At 40.0% G+C, this 21,852-nt stretch overlaps 1 protein-coding gene across 6 annotated transcripts in view; it reads left to right on the plus strand.

The window, feature by feature from the left end:
* The window catches only part of htr2cl1 (5-hydroxytryptamine (serotonin) receptor 2C, G protein-coupled-like 1), a 319,756-nt gene that overhangs the window by 177,523 nt on the left and 120,381 nt on the right, over positions 1–21,852 (plus strand). For 2 of the 6 annotated variants that reach the window (XM_047385467.1, XM_047385470.1), the window contains exons 1-2: positions 12,711–13,055; positions 13,178–13,239. The exons of the other annotated variants lie outside the window; for them this stretch is intronic. The gene's annotated coding sequence lies outside the window, so the exon portion shown is untranslated. Of the gene's footprint in view, positions 1–12,710; positions 13,056–13,177; positions 13,240–21,852 lie in introns of those variants that run through there. 6 annotated transcript variants of the gene reach the window in all.

The raw sequence follows: 21,852 nt of genomic DNA on the forward strand, positions 1-21,852 counted from the left end.
CCGTTATTGTCATCTCTTCATTGGCCTTGTCAGGTTCAAGCAGACTGTAAAGTCTTGCTGCTTGCTTACAAGGTTTTAAATGGTTTGGCGCTTTCCCACCTCTCCGACCTTTTGCATTTGTGCGTCCCAACCTGTGCTCTACGATCTCTGAGCACTGGTCTTTTAACTGTTCCTACTGCTAGAAGAAAAACTGTTGGGGAGCGTGCTTTCTCTTTCTGTGACCTATTTTTGTGGAACAATTTTCAAGTTATCAGGCAGGCATGTTCTGTGGATGTCTTCTGTGGAGGTCTTCAACTAAGCTGAAGACCCACTTGATCACCTTAACTTAGGGTGTATTCACACCTGCCACTTTGGTCCACTTTAAACGGACCAGAGTTCATTTCCCCCCTTGGTCCGGAGCTTTTGTGCAGGTGTAAATACACTCAACGAACCCTGGTTCGGATCAAACAACCAGACCGAGACCCATTTTTTCAGGTGGTCTCGGTCCGCTTCCAACCAGACTCTGGTGAAGTTCGCTTATGGTGTGAATACAAACCGGCTCTGATCTGAAGTAACTACAGAAAGCAATACGTCTTTTTGGACTTAACAAGCCACCGTAGCAGGTGGCAAAAGTATACGTTGTACTGAAATCATACCTGATAAGCTGTATGTTGCCTACCAAAGCTACTGGCATGTTGTGGGATGGGGCACATGCATTCTCTGACGCCGTTCCAAAATCTGTGTTGAATGAGCTGCTCTTGACTCTGAAAATAATATTGCAGCTGTAATAACGGCACAAATATGCAGAACAGAGTTGCTGCACGCAGCACTTCTACAGTTGTTTTCCTAAATTTACCGATCTGTGCTGTGTCCCGCCCCCTTCATGTCTGTCCAATGGGAGCCATGACCATCACCTACATGGCTGTGTTTACAAGTAATAGATCACTTGCAAAAAGTACAATGTGAAAGCAAACAAAAGCATCTAGCACTACGTCTTGGATAGCATTGGGAATTCCTCTTCTAGTGGAGAGAAGATGGTGAACCTGCATTGTTTCTCCTCCAGAGGGAGGCGTCTGCAGGAAGGGCAGGTGGGCTGCGGGGATAGTCTCAGTGGTCAGGTCCAAGGCAGCCCTAGCAGATAGCATGCAAGTGATAGCCCATGATGTAGCCCATCTGATATGCTGAGGCGGATGGTGCTGCTGCTCATCAATCTTCTTGCTCTTAAGATTTTTTTCTAGAAATCAGTACTCTTGCTGACTTTGAAGAAAAAATGGGAGCCGATTACCCGGTTTGATGGCAAATTATACAGACCACTCAGCAGGTGGGCATGGACTACATTTTTCAGTGCTTACACACATGAAGGGATACACCCACTAGTGATAGACTTAAAGGGCTGTGCCGATACTCATAGAATCAGGGGTTACAATGCATACCCAATGTTCTGTAGAAATGTTGAATTACTTTAGATCAAGCCATGATGTAATTTGTTCTATTTAAGTGATTTCTGGATTCTACAGTTCAGGACATAATCAGGCCTGGCTGTGAATAGTAAAAAAATATTTCAGCTGTCCAAAAACTTATACACAGTTAATTCAAGATTAACAATTACTTTTTTATTTAGGGCTAGGTTGGGTAAATTGCTTTATTTCTCTTAATATACTAAACAATGTTTTTTACTTTATATTTATTCAGATTCAAAGTACACATAACATAAAGATTTTGTTTAGACAGACTTTGGGTACAGAATGATTTATCTTTAATTCTCTAAAGGTGTTCCTGGTAAAATATATAGTCTAGTAACAAAGAGTGCAGACTTGAACATTGCAATACTGTGAAAATATGCAAAACACACTGCTCCTTTTGCATAAAGCATAAAGAACCTAATGAAATCATTGACAGCAGAACATAAAGTTTATCATGCCACCTCATCATTTGAGATCCAACCTGAAACTACTACCCATGGTAGTAGCTCCTTTTCAGATGATGCTTTGCAGACCAGGAAGGAGTTTTATTGGAATTGTCCTTGTCTTCTTTGAGGGACTGGTTAAAAGCAATAAAAATAGAGTTAGACTAACATAGCTCATACAGGGAAAATACCAGACCTTTGTTATATTTTAAAGTGGTGTTTTTATTAAATACTACTTTATGATATCTTACCAGTAAATTCAGTCTCAGGTTGGTAGGTTGGTATTAGAAGTAGTCGGCAATTTCTTTAAAGGAATATACTTCCCTCAGTCTTTTAGAAAATGCTGTCAAATCACAAATAAATAAATAAATAATCCAAGGAACTGATTAAACTTGCTATTTAAGCTTCCTTTCATAGTAAAAATGTCTCATTTATTGCAATGGTGATGTCTTTCTCAAGAAGAATCACTGTATTCAAACTGTAAAATCATCTATTGCCCCTTTTCCATTGGCTCGTTTTAGCCGGCACGGCGCTGCACCACTTGGTTTCGCTCTTCTCGGTTAACTGTTGTGTTTCCACTGATCCGCCGACGGCTGAAGCTATGGCAACTGAAGCCCCGCCTCCAGCCATGAGTGTAGTGCGTTCTGCTGCAATTAATGTTACTGTGTTACATTGTCACAAAAGGTTATCTGCATGAAATGATAAAAAATAAATATAAAATAAAAACATAAATAAACTAAATACTAATAACGCTTGTATTATTTTATATGCAAGAATGTATTTTGTTTTTTATGTCTAAAATGATCCACTAGGATAATTATCTGGACCACAGCCCAGCCAGAACTTATAAAATAAGGCTCAGGGGTTCTGATGTGAGGGGTGTGGCAGGAGAAGCAGAGAGGAGAGACGCTGCTGTCTGGATGGTGAAGCTCCAAAGTTTGCTTGAAGAAGTTACAAATTTTGGCTTTATGAGGAAATTTTTTTCTCAGTCATAGCAATAATGAGGACAAGGACCGCGTACTTATGACCTTTGAAGTTAGTTTTAGGTTTGATATTGCATATTCGTGCTCCGCAGATTCGCTTAAGGACCGTCAAAATATGTCAGAACCGAACACGTTGTTTCATGCTGGTTATGTTTTGTATGTTTTGAGGGAGATGTTTATGCCTCTGAACAGCTGATTTTATGTGTGATCAGCTGATTTAGGATGTTATTAAATACAGCGTTCAGTCTGCTGTAATTCAGAAAGCTGATATGTCCTTTTTCTTTTTTGTTAGCCCTCAGGCATGGTTTATGATCTGTAAATTACATGTATGACCTGCTCTGGCCACTGTGGTCCTTAATATTATTATAGTTGCTCTTGAGTTTTATTAACTTTTCCCTGCACTGTAAACTACATGTGACATACATGAATAGAAAAAGACAAGATCTTGAGGGCATTTTATGGTATACACAATTCTAAGTTTACAATCACATAAAGTTATTTGTCCTTCTTTCTTTTTCTTCAAAAAATAAGCTGGATGAGTGAAAGTTTGGGATTTAAGCACAATGCATGAAGCAAACATGAAGAACAATACAGGTATGCACTTCATGTCAAGACAGAGAACAATAGGCTAAAGTAAAAGTACACAAAATACACAAAAACTCTGTCTGTGTATTTGTTCAACCTTGAAATTACAAAAAAAAACAAAGTTCAATAAAGTTTAAATACATATAGATTCAGAACCAACTAATCCTCATCATTTTTAATAAAAGATCCCTCATAGACAGAGAGGGACGGACAAATAGATCATCTAGAAGGGGGCTGCAACGGTAACATCACAATGCTTCAATGAATAATCTTGGATCTTTGAGTAAAAAAAACACAGAACTATTACAACTGATGTCTGATTGCTACAGTGTATCACTCCTCCATTTAAATTAATGACAGATCACATACAGGTCCTTCTCAAAAAATTAGCATATTGTGATAAAGTTCATTATTTTCTATAATGTAATGATGAAAATTTAATATTCATATATTTTAGATTCATTGCACACTAACTGAAATATTTCAGGTCTTTTATTGTCTTAATACGGATGGTTGTGGCATACAGCTCATGAAAACCCAAAATTCCTATCTCACAAAATTAGCATATTTCATCCAACCAATAAAAGAAAAGTGTTTTTAATAAAAAAAACGTTAACCTTCAAATAATCATGTACAATTATGCACTCAATACTTGGTCGGGAATCCTTTGGCAGAAATGACTGCTTCAATGCGGCGTGGCATGGAGGCAATCAGCCTGTGGCACTGCTGAGGTCTTATGGAGGCCCAGGATGCTTCGAAAGCGGCCTTTAGCTCATCCAGAGTGTTGGGTCTTGAGTCTCTCAACGTTCTCTTCACAATATCCCACAGATTCTCTATGGGGTTCAGGTCAGGAGAGTTGGCAGGCCAATTGAGCACAGTGATACCATGGTCAGTAAACCATTTACCAGTGGTTTTGGCACTGTGAGCAGGTGCCAGGTCGTGCTGAAAAATGAAATCTTCATCTCCATAAAGCTTTTCAGCAGATGGAAGCATGAAGTGCTCCAAAATCTCCTGATAGCTAGCTGCATTGACCCTGCCCTTGATAAAACACAGTGGACCAACACCAGCAGCTGACACGGCACCCCAGACCATCACTGACTGTGGGTACTTGACACTGGACTTCTGGCATTTTGGCATTTCCTTCTCCCCAGTCTTCCTCCAGACTCTGGCACCTAGATTTCCGAATGACATGCAGAATTTGCTTTCATCCGAAAAAAGTACTTTGGACCACTGAGCAACAGTCCAGTGCTGCTTCTCTGTAGCCCAGGTCTGGGGAATGCGGCACCTGTAGCCCATTTCCTGCACACGCCTGTGCACGGTGGCTCTGGATGTTTCTACTCCAGACTCAGTCCACTGCTTCCGCAGGTCCCCCAAGGTCTGGAATCGGCCCTTCTCCACAATCTTCCTCAGGGTCCGGTCACCTCTTCTCGTTGTGGAGCGTTTTCTGACACACTTTTTCCTTCCCACAGACTTCCCACTGAGGTGCCTTGATACAGCACTCTGGGAACAGCCTATTCGTTCAGAAATTTCTTTCTGTGTCTTACCCTCTTGCTTGAGGGTGTCAATAGTGGCCTTCTGGACAGCAGTCAGGTAGGCAGTCTTACCCATGATTGGGGTTTTGAGTGATGAACCAGGCTGGGAGTTTTAAAGGCCGCAGGAATCTTTTGCAGGTGTTTAGAGTTAACTCGTTGATTCAGATGATTAGGTTCATAGCTCGTTTAGAGACCCTTTTAATGATATGCTAATTTTGTGAGATAGGAATTTTGGGTTTTCATGAGCTGTATGCCAAAATCATCCGTATTAAGACAATAAAAGACCTGAAATATTTCAGTTAGTGTGCAATGAATCTAAAATATATGAATGTTACATTTTCATCATTACATTATAGAAAATAATGAACTTTATCACAATATGCTAATTTTTTGAGAAGGACCTGTATTTCACATATCAGGCTCCCTTGGAAGCTCAATTTCAGCTTTTCATCTACAAAGTTTTTCATGAATAGCAAATCTCTTTAAATTCATAAATGTTTGTGATATCAGAGGGGGAGACTGCATGGCAACTCATTGTACTCATAATGTCATAGCTTCCCTAATAAAACAAGGTAATCAGCTCATTGATTTGTTTTCTTTTATAAACTGTTATATTCTGGCTACATTAACTATCAAGTAAGAGGGAGGGATTTCTCATGAAGTGTTTGTGATTGTAATTAAACAGAGGATGATGCTATAACAATGCATTAAAGCCTTTAACATGAGAAAAGAGGAATGAGACCTTCATCGAGATCACTTTGGAGATGAATTGCTGTGACTACTTTCAGTATCCTTTAAATTAACAATTCTAATGTCAGCTGGAAAGATTTTGAATTCACCACACTTCCCTTCTCTTCAGCCACTCACTTTGCTGAAAATACCAATCCACATGGACTCGTTCAGTTGGAACAGAAGGGGAAATAGCTCTAAAATTCAGAATTAGCAAAGAGCTTGTGATGGACAGCTGGATGGACGAGGGTTGGATAAGGGAGAGTAAAAGCAGTTTAAAGATGACAGAAAGGAGGACCCTCATCAATGCTGATAAATGAGCAGGAAAATGCAAAGTTAATGAATGTCTTTACTTCTTAGCTGCTCCTGTATGAGTCATCCATTTGATATGATCATTTCACAAGCATCCTCTCCATCGAACTCCTCTCTGCTTCTTGTTCTGCAAAGCAGGGGTCATCTCTAGCTTTTACAGGAGTGATTTGGAATAACCCACCTCATTCTGATGCGAGTTACACAACTGAGACATTTGTGGAAATTTCACAGCTAAATAGATAATATATGTGTTTATGTCTGCATTGGATATAGAGTACTTGTGATTAACTCACCATTTAAACTTCTTATGTTTGGCAAGTATATAATATGTACTCTAGACAAGGCAGCCAAGGTTCTTTGTGTAGTGGCATTCATACAAAAGATAACTCAAGACATGACAAGACAAGGTCCGGTACAGAAAAAAGGAACAGGGCTAAAATCAAAATAACATAAAATACACAAATTACACTGAAAACGTGAATGTTTTAGGCCTATATAAAGAAACTAACCGTAAAATGCTAATTTGAAACAACTAAATAGCTAAGATATTCTAAAACTAAAATGATAAAATAAAATAGATCTTTATCAGAAGGTTGTATGAAACAATAATGTTTTGATTAGTGAACTAAAGTGTCCAACTGTTTCTGCACATCAGACATGGTTAGGAGGTCTCTAATGACTTGAGAGGTCTACATGGCTCTTACCTAAACTAGCAGGTCTAAAATGTGTTTAGACCAAAAACCTTTCCTTGCCTAATGGATCAATAACAACATTTAAAATCTATCCTTTCTCAATCTGGGAGCTAGCGCGAGATTTGAGGACCGATGTAATCAGTGGTGGCCGGTAAAAAATATTCTTGGTGTGCTGATGTAACAATATATTTCTCTACCCACTCCAATATATGAAATGGAATCAACAAATACAATTGAACATCATCCCTTTCATCATGCCTGGGCAATGCCAGTTCAAAAGCACCACAAAACTGAGGAGCGCGTACACGAGTGTGATTGACAATGCTACGATGTTCCTCCTGGCTCTGATTTGTTATTTCTGACTAGGAGCGGTGTATTTCAAATGGCAGTAGAACCACTGGGAGGAGCAAGAGGACCTTGTTTTTTTCACAGATAATCTGTCTCATATTCTAATGTCATGACATAATGACAGTTTTAACAAATATGTAAAAGATACATTTTTACAAAAGTTACCTACTGCAGCTTTAAGCTGAGTGTTTGTAATGCACTATAGTTGTGTGCTGTAAGCTGTAAAGATCTGAACCACTTTAGCACATAATCAGACAATTTTCATCCACTTTTCCTGTCTATCAATCATGTATGTATGTATGTTGTAATCAACTGTGTCAAAAGCAGCAACTATACCTAGTAATTCTTATATTATACACTCTACAGAATGGTTTGCAATGATTCATTCTAGAAGGCTTCCGCTAATGATCCCCCGTGTCTGGACCTCACTCATTTTTTTTTCAATGATGCTTTTCTTTTGCCAGTGGGATCAGTATTGGAACAATATATGTGCCACATCGACTTGTGGCCACATTGACTTTTTAGGTGTTTGAACCAGTTTTTTTTTTAGAGTGTAGTGAAATAAGTTGAAATGCATGCAGTAGAACTTGCCTACAGGGTACAAATAGGAGTAGATTTATTGCATTACATTTGTACTGCACTGAAGTGGTTTTACTGCTACACTGTAGAGCTTGCATTTCTTTAATGAATTGCCTAATAAATAGCATCAGCTCTGCACTTGGTTAGTTAACTCAGACAGAGAAAAAAAGTAGGCACAAATACTGTAAGTGGTCTTTATAGGCCAATTTATCAAAACAACCACAGGCTATAAAACTGCATTTTCACCTGACCTGCAATTTTAAGAGTATTAGGTAATGGAATCAGGGACCAGACACTAGTGGAACAAGCATATGACCACTACAGCATCTGAACAAGAATGGACAAAAAGGATTTTTTTATTTAAATGGGAATTTAACCTTTGCCAGCTGCCACATTTTTATGAATGTATTATATTTTTGTCAACTACATCTCAAGCTAGTGATGATCCAAGTTTTACTATATTTTTGATTTAAATTTCTGACTTTATGCCTCACCTGTCTGGTGTGTTCCTTGTTTATTATCCTTTTTGTTCATTCATTTTCTCTAATAAACCTCTGAGACCTTCACAGAACAGCCGTTTTTAGACTGAAATTAAAATGCAGGCAAGTGGACCATTAGGTGAAATATGAAGACTGTTCCGCTGGATTTCATTAAGTGGTATCATTTTCCTTCTTTTTCACGCATGCACTACTTTGTGTTGTAAATCCCTATTAAATGCAATAGTGGGGCTGACAGTTATTTGCTTTAAAAGGAGATTATTTTAGTCAAATTAAACCTCTTCATTGCCTGGAGTTAAATAGCTCGGTTATTTTTCTATTTATACTGTACGTCAGCTAATCCTAAAACAAAGCAGGAAGTATTTATAGTTTGCTTTAAGTCAAGTAATTTTCCACATGTCATATACTTAAAGTCATTCTTTCAAAACAGCTTTACATCCTATAACAGTGTAGTTAATTGCCATATACCTTAGTCTTTAATTAAGGTTTAATAAAAGATTAATTGACAAAAGTCCACCAGTGTGGAAAACTGGGGAATACTAATTTTTGCTGGCTTGCATTAGGGCACACTCTGTTTTACCTCCTCTTCTCAAGTCAAAATCCACAGTAAAATGCTGCAACCAGTGCGAGAGCACTACTCATTAATGCCCAAAGCATGCCAAAATACCCAGCAGGCAGGCATTTTAAAAACCTTTTTTTTTTTGCTGATGAAGACAAGTGAAGGGAGCAAAGCATGGATTTTAAATAAGGCAGTTAGCTAGTAGTTGTCCTCTGTGGCAGAGAATAGCTTTCTTTTATTATACACTTGGATTCTGTGGTTTGATTGATTTGAACATAAATACATTGTTAGGGCGAAGTGTCCAGAGCTTCAGGGCTGTATTAAGTTAGGTACATTTTGTCCCCTTTGTTTTTCCCAACAAGAACACCTACTTTTCACTGCCTGCACCATATTCTGCCTTGCAAATGGTATTCTCATCCCTTGAACCCATAAATTGTAACATATTTTATTGAGATACTCACAAAACTAGAGCCAAACCAAATATGACTAACAAGACAAGAACGTTGATGTCATTGGTACTGAAATGTATCAGGTTTTCATTTGTAAAATATTTTTAAAACAATATATCCTCATGATCCTCATTTCTTTGTGAGGAAAGCACTGAAAAAAACCTGAAGGATTTTCTTTACATGAATGTTGCTTTTGCTCCTTTTTTTTAGCAGCAATGACAAAAAGTTGAGTTTACAAAATGGATCTAATCAGTTTATTTAATTGGTTTAAGTTTGCAGAACTGTCACCTTAACGTGGTGGAGGGTTTTGAGTGCTCAAATGATCCTAGAGGCTATGTTGTCTGGGGCCTAAATGCCCCTGGTAGGGTCTCCCATGGCAAACAGGTTCTAGGTGATGGGTCAGACAAAGAATGGTTCAAGAACCCCTCATGAAGAACACAATATCGAGGCACGTGACGTCGCCCGGTACGGCGGAGCCGGGGTCCCACCCTGGAGCCAGGCCGGACAGACTCGGCAGGCCCAAGCGCATAGTGAGGGTCTGCTGGGAACGCCTGGCGGAGCCCTCGGCCAGGGATGTATTCAACTCCCACCTCCGGGAGAGCTTCGACCAGATCCCGGGGGATGTTGGAGACATAGAGTCCGAGTGGACCATGTTCTCTGCATCTATTGTCGATGCTGCTGCCCATAGCTGCGACCGTAAGGTCTGCGGTGCCTGTCGTGGCGGCAATCCCAGAACCCGGTGGTGGACACCGGCAGTAAGGGATGCTGTTAAGCTGAAGAAGGAGTCCTATCGGCTGTGGTTGGCTTGTGGGACTCCTGAGGTGGCTGACGGGTACCGTGAGGCCAAGCGTGCTGCGGCCCGGGCTGTGGCAGAGACAAAAACTCGGGCCTGGGAAGAGTTCGGTGAGGCCATGGAGAAGGACTACCGGTTGGCCTCGAAGCGATTCTGGCAAACCGTCCGGCGCCTCAGGAGGGGAAGCAGTGCTTTGCCAACACTGTTTATAGTGGGGGCGGGAGACTGCTGACCTCGACTGAGGACATTATCGGGCGGTGGAAGGAGTACTTCAAGGATCTCCTCAATCCTGCCATCACGCATTCCGTGGTGGAAACAGAGGCTGGGGACTCGGGGTTGGATTCTTTCATCACCCAGGCTGAAGTCACCGAGGTGGTTAAAAAGCTCCGCGGTGGCAAGGCTTCGGGGGTGGATGAGATCCGCCCTGAGTACCTCAAGTGTCTGGATGTTGTAGGGCTGTCATGGTTGACACGCCTCTTCAACATTGCGTGGCGGTCGGGGACAGTGCCTCTGGACTGGCAGACTGGGGTGGTGGTCCCCCTTTGTAAGAAGGGGGACCGGAGGGTGTGTTCCAACTACAGGGGGATCACACTCTTCAGCCTCCCTGGTAAGGCCTACGCCAGGGTATTGGAGAGGAGAGTCCGACCGATAGTCGAACCTCGGCTTCAGGAGGAACAGTGTGGTTTTCGTCCCAGCCGTGGAACACTGGACCAGCTCTATACCCTCTACAGGGTGCTCGAGGGTTCATGGGAGTTTGCCCAACCGGTTCACATGTGTTTTGTGGACCTGGAGAAGGCATTCGACTGTGTCCCTCGTGATGCCCTGTGGGGGGCCCTTTACGAGCGGAGCAGGAGTTTGGTCCGCATTGCCGGCACTAAGTCGGACCTGTTCCCAGTGCATGTTGGACTCCGGCAGGGCTGCCCTTTGTCGCCGGTCCTGTTCATAACTTTTATGGACAGGATTTCTAGACGCAGCCAAGGGCCGAAGGGGGTCTGGTTTGGGGACCAGTGGATTTCGTCTCTTCTTTTTGCGGATGACGTGGTCCTGCTGGCCCCCTCTAGCCAAGACCTACAGCATGCGCTGTGGCGGTTCGCAGCCGAGTGTGAAGCGGCTGGGATGAGGATCAGCTCCTCCAAGTCCGAGGCCATGGTACTCGACCGGAAAAGGGTGGCTTGTCCTCTTCAGGTTGGAGGGGAGTTCCTGCCTCAAGTGGAGGAGTTTAAGTATCTCGGGGTCTTGTTCACGAGTGAGGGAAGAATGGAGCGGGAGATCGACAGACGGATCGGTGCAGCTGCCACAGTAATGGGGGCGCTGTGTCGGTCCATTGTGGTGAAGAGAGAGCTGAGCCGAAAAGCAAAGCTCTCAATTTACTGGTCGGTCTACGTTCCTACCCTCACCTATGGCCATGAACTTTGGGTCATGACCGAAAGAACGAGATCACGGATACAAGCGGCTGAAATGAGCTTCCTCCGTAGGGTGGCCGGGCACTCCCTTAGAGATAGGGTGAGGAGCTCGGCCATCCGGGAGGAGCTCGGAGTAGAGCCGCTGCTCCTCCACATTGAGAGGAGCCAGTTGAGGTGGCTCGGGCATCTATACCGGATGCCTCCTGGACGCCTTCCTCGGGAGGTGTTCCAGGCACGTCCCACCGGGAGGAGGCCCAGGGGATGGCCCAGGACACGCTGGAGGGACTATGTCTCTCGGCTGGCCTGGGAACGCCTTGGGCTCCCCCTGGAGGAGCTGGAGGAGGTGTCTGGAGAGAGGGACGTCTGGGCGTCTCTGCTGAGTCTGCTGCCCCCGCGACCCGGTCCTGGATAAGCGGAAGACGACGAACGAACGAACAATATATCCTGTTTCCTCTATTTTATTATATTTTTCATTAATTAGTGTTGGTATATCACATGCCATCCAAAGAAACTTATGTTTAATGTTGTAACATGACAAAACGGTTTTGAATATTTTTGCGTGTCTGATTTGTGCATGTTTGAATCCCTTTGTTACTAAAGTGGACAGAGCTACTTGGCTAGTAATTGCTGACGTGGAGATGGTAGCTTCTGCTGGAGATAAAAAGGCGCATAGGTGCAGGTGGGATTATATGAGTAGGTCATCCTGTCTAATCTTAATGTAGAACCATATCAGACACACTAAACTTGCAGCAACAATGTGTGTGGCAAAGGTGCATTAAAACTAAAGACCCTATAGTGAGAATAGACTTTTGCACATGAAGATCAGAATTCTTAAGAGAATTTAAAATTAATAATTTGCTTACTCTCAATATGACCTTCTTCAGGCAAAGGTTATTGGTAATTGATGTTTACACGACTTGGACTTTTCCTGAGTAAGGTCTTAATTTAGTTAAAATCCAAATATTGCTGTGCTATTAAGGACCTGGCATGGATGCAGCAAAAGGTGGTGGCCTCAAGGAAAGAAAAGGAAAAATGGCAGCAATGACATTACTGTAGTGACAAATCTAAGCCTTTTAGCTGGTTAAATTTCAAATCATTTAAAACATGTCATTGCTTTCTTCACTGATTTGATACACATGCAGAATGACACTCAGGAGGCAGGAGAAAAGTTTAACAAGTTTTTTTTGACAGGTAGTGGATATTGAACTGGAACCGGGACTGGAGGCACCACACTGTACGGGAAAGGAGGACAGGTAAGTACTCTGGAGACAAATGGGGATTACTGGGAACTGGATCAAGATCTTTGCTTACTGTTTGATGAAAGGAGGTTGGAGTGGAGGAATGATGCGGAGTCTGGGAGGACTGAATGGACGCTGCTGCGGAAACGGTGAGTTATCCAGGAAGATGGTGAGTACTCTGCTGAGGCTTTGGGTGAGTATTAGGCAGCTGAATTATCCAGATCAATATTACTGATTTGAGGTTACCTGGTGAGGATTCGGTGAAGCAATTGGTGGAGTGTGAGCAGGGTTCGCTTGCCTCGAGATGTTGGTATTGAGCTGTCGGCTGGAGCTTGATTCAAAATGGGTTTCTTTTTAGGCTTGAATACTTAGGCTGAGGCAAGATCCAAAATGAGAACTTAGAGCCAGAGCTGAAGGTCGCAGGGACTTGAGACCAGGACTTGAGGTTTCCTAGGATGGAGCACAAGAGAGGTAAGAGACTATGAACTTTAACTTTAGACTGAGATCTCATAGCTTGGCCATTTGGAGTTACCCCAGAGGTTTACACTCAGGCACTGGAGTGCTGACAGCTCCACCTTCTTATACTCCTCCAGGTTGATGGAAATGGGGACCACCTACTACCCTCCACACCGGAGGATCTTGGCAGCATCTAGTGGTGAGTAAGTCTTAGCAGCAGGCAAAAAACAATACATGAACACACCCAGACTCCGACAAAATCAGTTTATTATTATTTAATTCTTGGAAGGTGACTTTCCTTATGTCCTGGTTTTGGTTTTTCTGTTGCTGGAGGTGAATGTGATTGAGGGATAGCTGGAAGGATGCTGAAACTGCAAAAAGGTACTCCGACAGATGGAATTAGATCACCCATCAGATGCCTAGGGTCAGGTTTTAGGGTAAATAGTATTTAAGTTTGGCTCAGTTACCTATCAGTGCCTTTTCTTTTTGCAAATTTAGACAGTAATAGTAGGCCACCAGCTACAAGCCCATCTATGCGAAGACACTCTTTTCATAGGAACTGTTAGTTCAGAAAGATAAATGACCTTAAATCAGGTAATAAACCACATGACTGCCTTTAATTTAAAGCAGCTGATAAAAACATGTAAAGAATCTAGTGCATGTTCTCTTACTGTAGCGTGTTGTGATAGTTATACAGTCTCTCAAAACATATTCACACACCTTAAACATTTTTTACATTACAACTACAACCTTCAAACTGTATTATTGTGATTTTAGGTGACAAAACAATGCATATTTGTAAAGTGGATGCAAAATACTAAAAGTTATTTTTTTAAAACATAAATCTGAAAATGTGCTGTTTATTTGGATTCACCGCCACTGAGTGAATCTCTTGTACAGCTACGTTTTGCTGCAATTACAGTTGCATGTCTTTTCGGGTTTTGCACGTCTAAAGACATAACCTTTCCCCTACTCTCCTTTGCAAGATAGCCCACGATCAGTCAGATTGGATGAAGAGTATATGTGAACATCAATTGTAACATCTTCCAATTCTTCTTTGGTCTGGACTTTGACTGGGCCATTCTAACACATTAGTATGTGTGGCTGTATGTTTAGAATAATTTATGATCAGTCACAAACTAGTTTTTTGCAGCCTCAACCAGTTTTTTTTCACTGATTACCCTAATCATGATGCTGCCACTACCATCTTTGACCATAGGGATTGCATTGAGATGAGGTCTCAGAACACCTTCTACCACATATTTGCTGTGCCTTTTCAGTTGTATTTAATTAAAATTTTTAGATTTTGTTTTTGTTTGTAAAACAAAACTAAAAACAACCGTTGCCCTAAATCTCATCTCTACAGAGCAAGAATGTCCTTGGATTTTGCTCATATGTATCTCACTGTTTAGAGTTCACATATTCTCTCTGTGCCTATTTTTCTCCTTTTGTACTCCAATTTTTCCCATCTTCAACAAACGTGCATGCTAGAGTAATGAGTGATTCTAATTTAAATATAGGAATTAGGATGAGCAAACACAGATGTCTCAGTGCTTGTCAGGTGATTGCCTTTCATTCTGCCTATGGTGTACTGTGTCAATCAGTCTCCTGCTTTTCCTGAACACAATAAAGTGAGTTTGGGAAACAAGTAGGTGCAGCAGTGTTAAATGGTTTTCGGAGAATACTGTGCATAGATTTCTTTAAAGACATTATTGAATTCTAAAAGCATCAAAGTCAGATTTTAAAATCTGTAATATGGTTAATGTTTATAGACCTTCAACCAAGAAAAATGTAGGATTAGGAAATTCTCGAAACCTGAATAAAAAGCTCAAATATTGACAACTATATTATTAGACAACCTCCACAAACTTTCATTTGTATGCAACGTTCTCTGTATATTGGTAGTGTGTGGTGTTTCTTTAATCTCTTCAAATGCTCATCTGCTTTTCTGGATAAATACAAACAGGCTGAACTTTATGTTTTTTAGATCGCAAACAAACCATACCAATAAGATCATAATCTTAGAGAAACGAATAGGTGCCAGCATCTAGCCTGAATCCAGACTCCTTCTGGTTGTCAGTCTAACTCTAACATTACTGTTTCTTCAGTCCTGTGTTGATATATTAGTCTAATATCATTAATGAGTGAAACCCCAAATCCCTGCTGTGTGTTTAATTTCATGGTGCATTACTCCCTACCTCTGTACTCTGTGTTGTCCTAATATGCAAGGGTGGAGTTAAATAAAGAAACAAACAGAGGTCTCTATAAATCAGACATTAATCTACTGTTAGTATTCAGCCCGCTGTGTTCCACACTTCATAAGCTTCATTGACATGTGTATTGGTTGCCATTTATGACCATTTAAATTTAACTGTATGCAGATGTAGGGTGGTGAGACATAAGGAGGGTGGTTCAGACACAAAGTTAGCACTATGTGTGAAAGGATTTCCTATTGTGAATTTTTTTTTTTTTTTGTATTTTTTATAAAAACAGTACTGATGGTTCTATGACAGCAGTGACACTCTGTGACATATGTAAAATCAATCCAAACTCGGTGGAAAAATGTGACATAAGGAATTTTTATTTTCATTTGTTGAACAGTAGAGACAATTGTATCCCAGTGTTCATGCCAGTATGTGTGATTATTTCACAGCAGTAACACTCTAAAACAAAAGTCAAATTATTCCAAACTGAAAAGAAATGTCCATCATGTTTAAAACCCAAAATCATGGCTTTGAGAAAAGGATTTACTTCCTCTGTTTCCCTGAAAGGCTTATAGTGGAATGCTACAATTTAAGCCAAATGGCTTTGCAGTAACTGTACACACATGTTGAAATGTAACTAAAATAAAATAATACGAGTCTACATGAGAAACTTGGTTAGAACGTTGGTTTTGCAAACATAAATGCTATTTTGTTCTATTCATGTGGTACGAGTTCTTACCAAAATTAAAAGATGACTGAAACATAATGCCAGGTATTTTGCAAACAATCAGAAATGCTTCACTCTAAAGGTTCAGGGTGATCTCAACAAATCTCCCAAAAAAGGCAGTTTAAAGTGCATTTCTACTTTTTCTTCAAATGATTTAGTCCTGTTTTTAGAAGTCTGAAACTTATGAGGGTAAGGGACTGCCTTAGATAACTATATGGGTTCCTCAAAATGGTTCCTGTAGAGTAAAACACCCATAGAGCCTAGTCAGTTCCTTACCTGAGTCAGAATTACCCTATTATAGGGATTATAAAGTAAGAAATAAACAGCTTTATGGATGGGTGGCGGGAACAAAAGCCATTACTTGGTGTTAAAAATAAGAAGGCATGTTTTAAGTTTGCCACAAGGCGTGTGGGCATCTCCCCAAATGTATGGAGGAATGTGCTTTAGTCAGATGGGACTAAAATTGAACTTTTTGGCCATCAAGGAAAACCCTATGTCTGGAGCAAGCCCAACACATCCCATCACCCCAAGAACACCATCCTCACAGTGACACATGGCAGTGGCAGCATCATTCTGATGGGATGTTTTTCAGCAGCAGGGACTGGGAAACTGATCAAAGTTGAGAGAAAGATGGATGGTGCTAGAGACTGGGATATTCTTGAGCAAAAACAAATTGCCAGTCTGCCTGTGATTTGAAACTGGTAAGGAGGATCACCTTCCAGCAGGACTTTGACCTGAAGCATACTGCTAAGGCAACACTTGATTTGTTAAATGAAAACATTTAAATGTGTTGGAATGGCCAAGTCGAAGCCCAGACCTCAATCCAATTGAGAATCTGTTAAGACTTAAAAATCACTGTGATCACTGTTCACAAGCAAAACCATCTAACATGAATCGACCGGAGCGGTTTTGCCTTGAGGAATGGGCAAAGAAGAGACATTTGAAACTAAAACTTCATTAATGCCTAGTGCTCAACACAAAATCAATCCTTTTATCTTTTGTAACATCTTTCAGTGTTCAACCAGTGAATTTTGAATATTATTCATTAGTTACCAGATACTATTAATACTTCATAGTGCAGGAATAAATAGCTAATGATTTTCAGAAATAACATAGTACTATAGATAATACGTTTTCACTCACAAACAATTTTTTAGGGTTATAATCTCTTAAAAATAATGTAAATGAAAGATTTTGTTATTTTCTTTGACCTTGTGGCTAAGCTGTGGTGTGAAAGGTTCCTAATAATTGTCTCTCTATTTTGTGTTGTATGATGCATTACAGTACTGGAGACCTCACAAAAGCTAAATTATTGTTCTGTTTCATTTGATACATTCATTGTAAACCATCTCAGTGAAATCTTTCTTAGTTTTTTTCTAATGCCAGGAATTTTTAATTTTAAATAAAAAATAATTAGTTATTTAAGTAAATACTTGCGCTTATAAGTGGCTATCCTTTGTCCCCACTAAACACTATCAAAATGCCTCAACCTTTTTTGCCACCATAACGGTGCAATTAAAGACAAGGTGCTACAGTGTTCGGCTAAAATAATTGATTCCCTGCTTAGTTTTGAATTTTGTAGGATTGAGGTCTGGGGAATGGATTTTTGTGCTTTCTTCCTTTGGTGCCTTGGTGATGTGTTTTGTGACTATATCATTTTTGATGCCTGTTGCTGGTTCGGACCAGGCGCTCCTACCCTGCAAGACCTTCACTCCTCATCTCCGTCTGCGCGGGTTTAACCCACTACTCCTGTGGCCGCTGTGTCAGGTCTCACAGACAAAATACGGACATAGGTTTGCCAGGTTTGGCATGGTGAATGCCAGATCACTGATGAACAAAACTTTTATTTTGCAGGACTGTCTCAAGATCTGGATTTTCTCAATTTTACAGACATGTCTGAGGCCTGGTGAATCCAGTGCTTTTACGGAACTCTTATTGGATGATTGCTGCTTTTAAACTCTCCACAAATGACAAGTAGAATAGGAGGACTCACTATAACTGTAAATGACTGACTTTACAAACAGCACCTAGTAGTTTTGAACTTGCTGTCTTTGAGCTGGGTCGCTCTCACACATACATTTGTAAATCACACACTGGTAAAGGACTTTTTAAGTCTTATTGATTCATTTAACCTTGCCTGTGTCTATGTCTACACAAAGATGTGGGGACACACTGGATCTTATATATTTTCTAAACTTTTTATTTAAGTTTACAGTTTTCAAAACATCACATTACACAAGACAAGTGGTTAGACATAATATACAAACAAGTCTACAAGAACGGAAAAAAACAAACAAACCTTATTAGTTGAGATTCACCTTAAAAACGTTCCATCTTCGATTGAAAGGATCAATTTTCGTTTGTAAAGATGCAGTTATTTTTTCCATCACATACACCTTTTTTAGTCTCTGTTGCCACTCCATTACAGATGGTGGCTTCACATTTTCCAATTCGCAGTTATATTTTTTGTAGCAATTAACAAGATACATATAATGTCTCTTTGGTCAGCATTGAAAACATCAGCTGGCATAACACCGAGCAAATAAAACAGAACATTTGAAGGAGCATGCACTTTAACAATTTTCTCAATCTCTTCCCTAATGCTTTTCCGATATTGAAAAACGACTAGACAGTCCCAATAAATAAGTGTGTGATCACCTATTTTGCCACATTGTCTCCAGCACAAGGCTGTTGAGGAATCTTTTACAAATTTTTAAATAGTTAGAGGGGTATGAAATTGAATTCTTTCCATTGCTGACTACTGATTCCTTTGTGGCTGTCACTGGATCTTCTATTAACGTACGGTTACCATGTTCTTAACTTCGAGCTTTGTGACGTAGTTTGGTCAGATCATAAGCCCATCTTGTTTGAAATCTCCCTCCAATGCATTAAAGTTAATCCTCCTAAAACTGCTGGGATACTGTCGTGTTTTCAGTCCTGCTACTGTAGGTCAGTTCTCAGATGCTTTTAACCAAAATTACAGCCTTCCTTAATCCATGCATGAGAATTGTGATAAACTTAGTTCATGGTTTTCAGCAACCTGCCAATGTTTATTGGACTATGTGGCTCCTTTTAAGATGAGGTAAGTGAAGGCCAAACATAAACCTTGTCTAAATGAAACTACCGGCAATGCTAGAAGAGACTGTATGAGAGCTGATTGCAGATGGAAGAAGGAAAAACATCAGGTGTCATAAAATTTTAAAATACATCTGGAGAAAATTGTCAAGGAAGCTAGAAAAAAAATATTTCTCTGCTATCATTTGTGCAACTTGTCAGAAGCCCAATATTGTATTTAAAACTATTGAATTGGTTCTTCGTGCACCTCAGATCTTTTCTCTTGCTCTCGGTGGAAGACACACATGTTTTCTCTCCCTCCTTCCCTGCTGATTCCTGCTTCTGATTTTTGTCTGTATTTTTCTCAGAGCCTCGCTTTGCATATCCTCCAAACTTTTAAATTATGGATTTGGTCAGCTGGACTCTCAATGTAATTGATCAAATTTTTTTTTTCAACGGGAAGACAGGGTAAAGGAGACCCTCTTGTCCAGATGGGACGTTCTTCTGTGGATACACAATGGATTTTTGGCAGCAGTGGAAGATTGTGTGCCTGACTACGATGTTGGTCGAGGACATAGAAAATGTGTACATATTTGGACTTTTGATAATAGGATTTCTGCTTTTTGGAGTTGGTGGTTACCTGGCTTATCGATTGATTCGCAAAACGTGGGCGGCTGTTCAAAGCTTTCCAAAGCTTCCTGCAATGTTTGATGGAGTCTGTAGAGCGATCAACACTCGGACTGAAATGTAAAGAGAGCAGAATTGCAAGCTGGACACGATTCTTGAACAGAATTGCAGCCTGGCAGCGGTTGGACTCAGAGGTTAAAGGATATAATCTTGGAGAAGTTGTATGCTCGAGATCTGCGGAAAGTACCAGAAATTTGGCAATTTGGATTCGCAATTGAGACATACCAGTAAAACTCTTAAGGTAGTTGGAAATTCACAACTGCCTGAACCAACATTTATTGTTTTTCTAAATCTGGCTCCCCAATGTGGCCTTGGCAACTTCTGCTAACTGGCTATCAATAAAATATCTCCTGGATGTTATATAAACACGACGCTCTTCCCTAGCACTCCCCTACCAGCTGTGTGCTGATAGGACTATGCGGCCGATTGATAAAACTTCCACCTCTCTTCTCAAGGACAATGGTGCTTCTATCAGTGTTGACAGTCTAATTCTTGCAAACACACTCAGACTTATATATATTCGCACCCTCAAGATTCCACCGTAGCCTTGCTAAATCTTTACTTATGTGTGTGTTGCTTACCCCTGCTGAGGTTTTTTGTACTATTTCAGACTCTATTCTGCTGAAATTTGATTTGTTTTCCTCCTGTCTTACTTCACCTAAATGTGTGATTTCATTACTTTTCATAGATTTTCAGATTTCTCAGAAGGATTACCAGAAAAAGCCAATTATTATTAGTATTTCATTACTTTTTTATTGATTTTTAGTTTTCTCAGTAGGATTACCAGTGAAAACCAAGTAGTATTAGTAATTTGGACTTTAGCTGCTCTTACACCAATGATCCAGCTTTCTTAATTAGATTACAATGGATTGTGATTACTTTGTTCAACTTCAGTACCAGTAAAAGCACTTATTGGCACCTGAAAATGTGGATTAAAGCTGTTTTGTACCAGTGACTCAGCTTCCCTAGTTAGAATTCAGTGGAATGATGAGACTATCAATATTATCATCTTCTTTTAGCATAAGATGCTTTATTATTAAGAGTGCCTTGGAACCAATTTCTACCAGTAAACTTGGAAGGATTATTAATTATTATTACTCCCAAGGATTATAAGTGGCATTTGATTTGTTTTTCTGTGTCTGTATCTGTGTTTATTTTATTTGTGATTGTATTGTAATTGTTCTTCCTGATGTACAGCGCTTTGAATGTCTTGTTACTGAAAAGCACTATATAAACTTACCTTACCGTACCTTACCTTACTTCAGATTATCTGTGTTGAGCCTTTTTGGAAAACATATAACATCACCATCTTTGAAAGCTCAGATCCCTTACTGTGTACACGATCCATCTACCCATGCCCTTTGCTCTGCTATTTTTGACAAGTTTGAGTCTGTTTCATTGCTTACCTTGCAGGAGATTGTTGCTTGCTTAAAGCCTTCTGGCTCTCCATATGATCCCTCTTTGACTCTTTAAATAGGTCTTCCTTAACTTGTTTGCAAAAGCATCTCGTACTTCCTGAGAAGTTGGCTTTTTTTATTTTCTATTATTTTAATTTATTACCTTTTTATTTTATCTTAATTTCTAGGATGTATATGCTAACCTTTTTCCTGTATGTTTTATTTGCAAATACGTAAAGCACTTTGTGAACCTTGGTTTGTTTTAAATTACTTTACAAATAAAGATATTATGGTATGGTATTTAGAGGGATAAAAATAAGGACAATGAGCAGTATGGACAAGGGTGTGTGAAATGGGGGGAGCAGCCCATAATCGTTTATACAATTCTGTACTTGCTATTTTTTTTTTTTTTTTTGCGCATTTGTATACATAGTTTTTTACAGAATATTAATTTTACACATTGTTTTACATAGTTTGTCATTGGCTAAAATTAATTAATTTTTTTCAAAAAATTTCTCCAGTTGGAGACAAAAGGATACAATTTAGTTCGATTTATTTTCAATATATTGATTTTATGCTGTGCACAATGGAACATTCTGATGATACATAAGATAAATGTCATGACCAAGGCATGCAGAAGGAGTCCTACATTGGAAATCAGCATTTTTATTTAACCATATTCCTTTTTTATGAGGTGCAGACACATTTGGCACAGTTTTTGCACATTTGGATAAGTTGTTCCA

This window comes from Girardinichthys multiradiatus, chromosome 14, assembly GCF_021462225.1.
Source record: "Girardinichthys multiradiatus isolate DD_20200921_A chromosome 14, DD_fGirMul_XY1, whole genome shotgun sequence".
NCBI lineage: Eukaryota > Metazoa > Chordata > Actinopteri > Cyprinodontiformes > Goodeidae > Girardinichthys > Girardinichthys multiradiatus.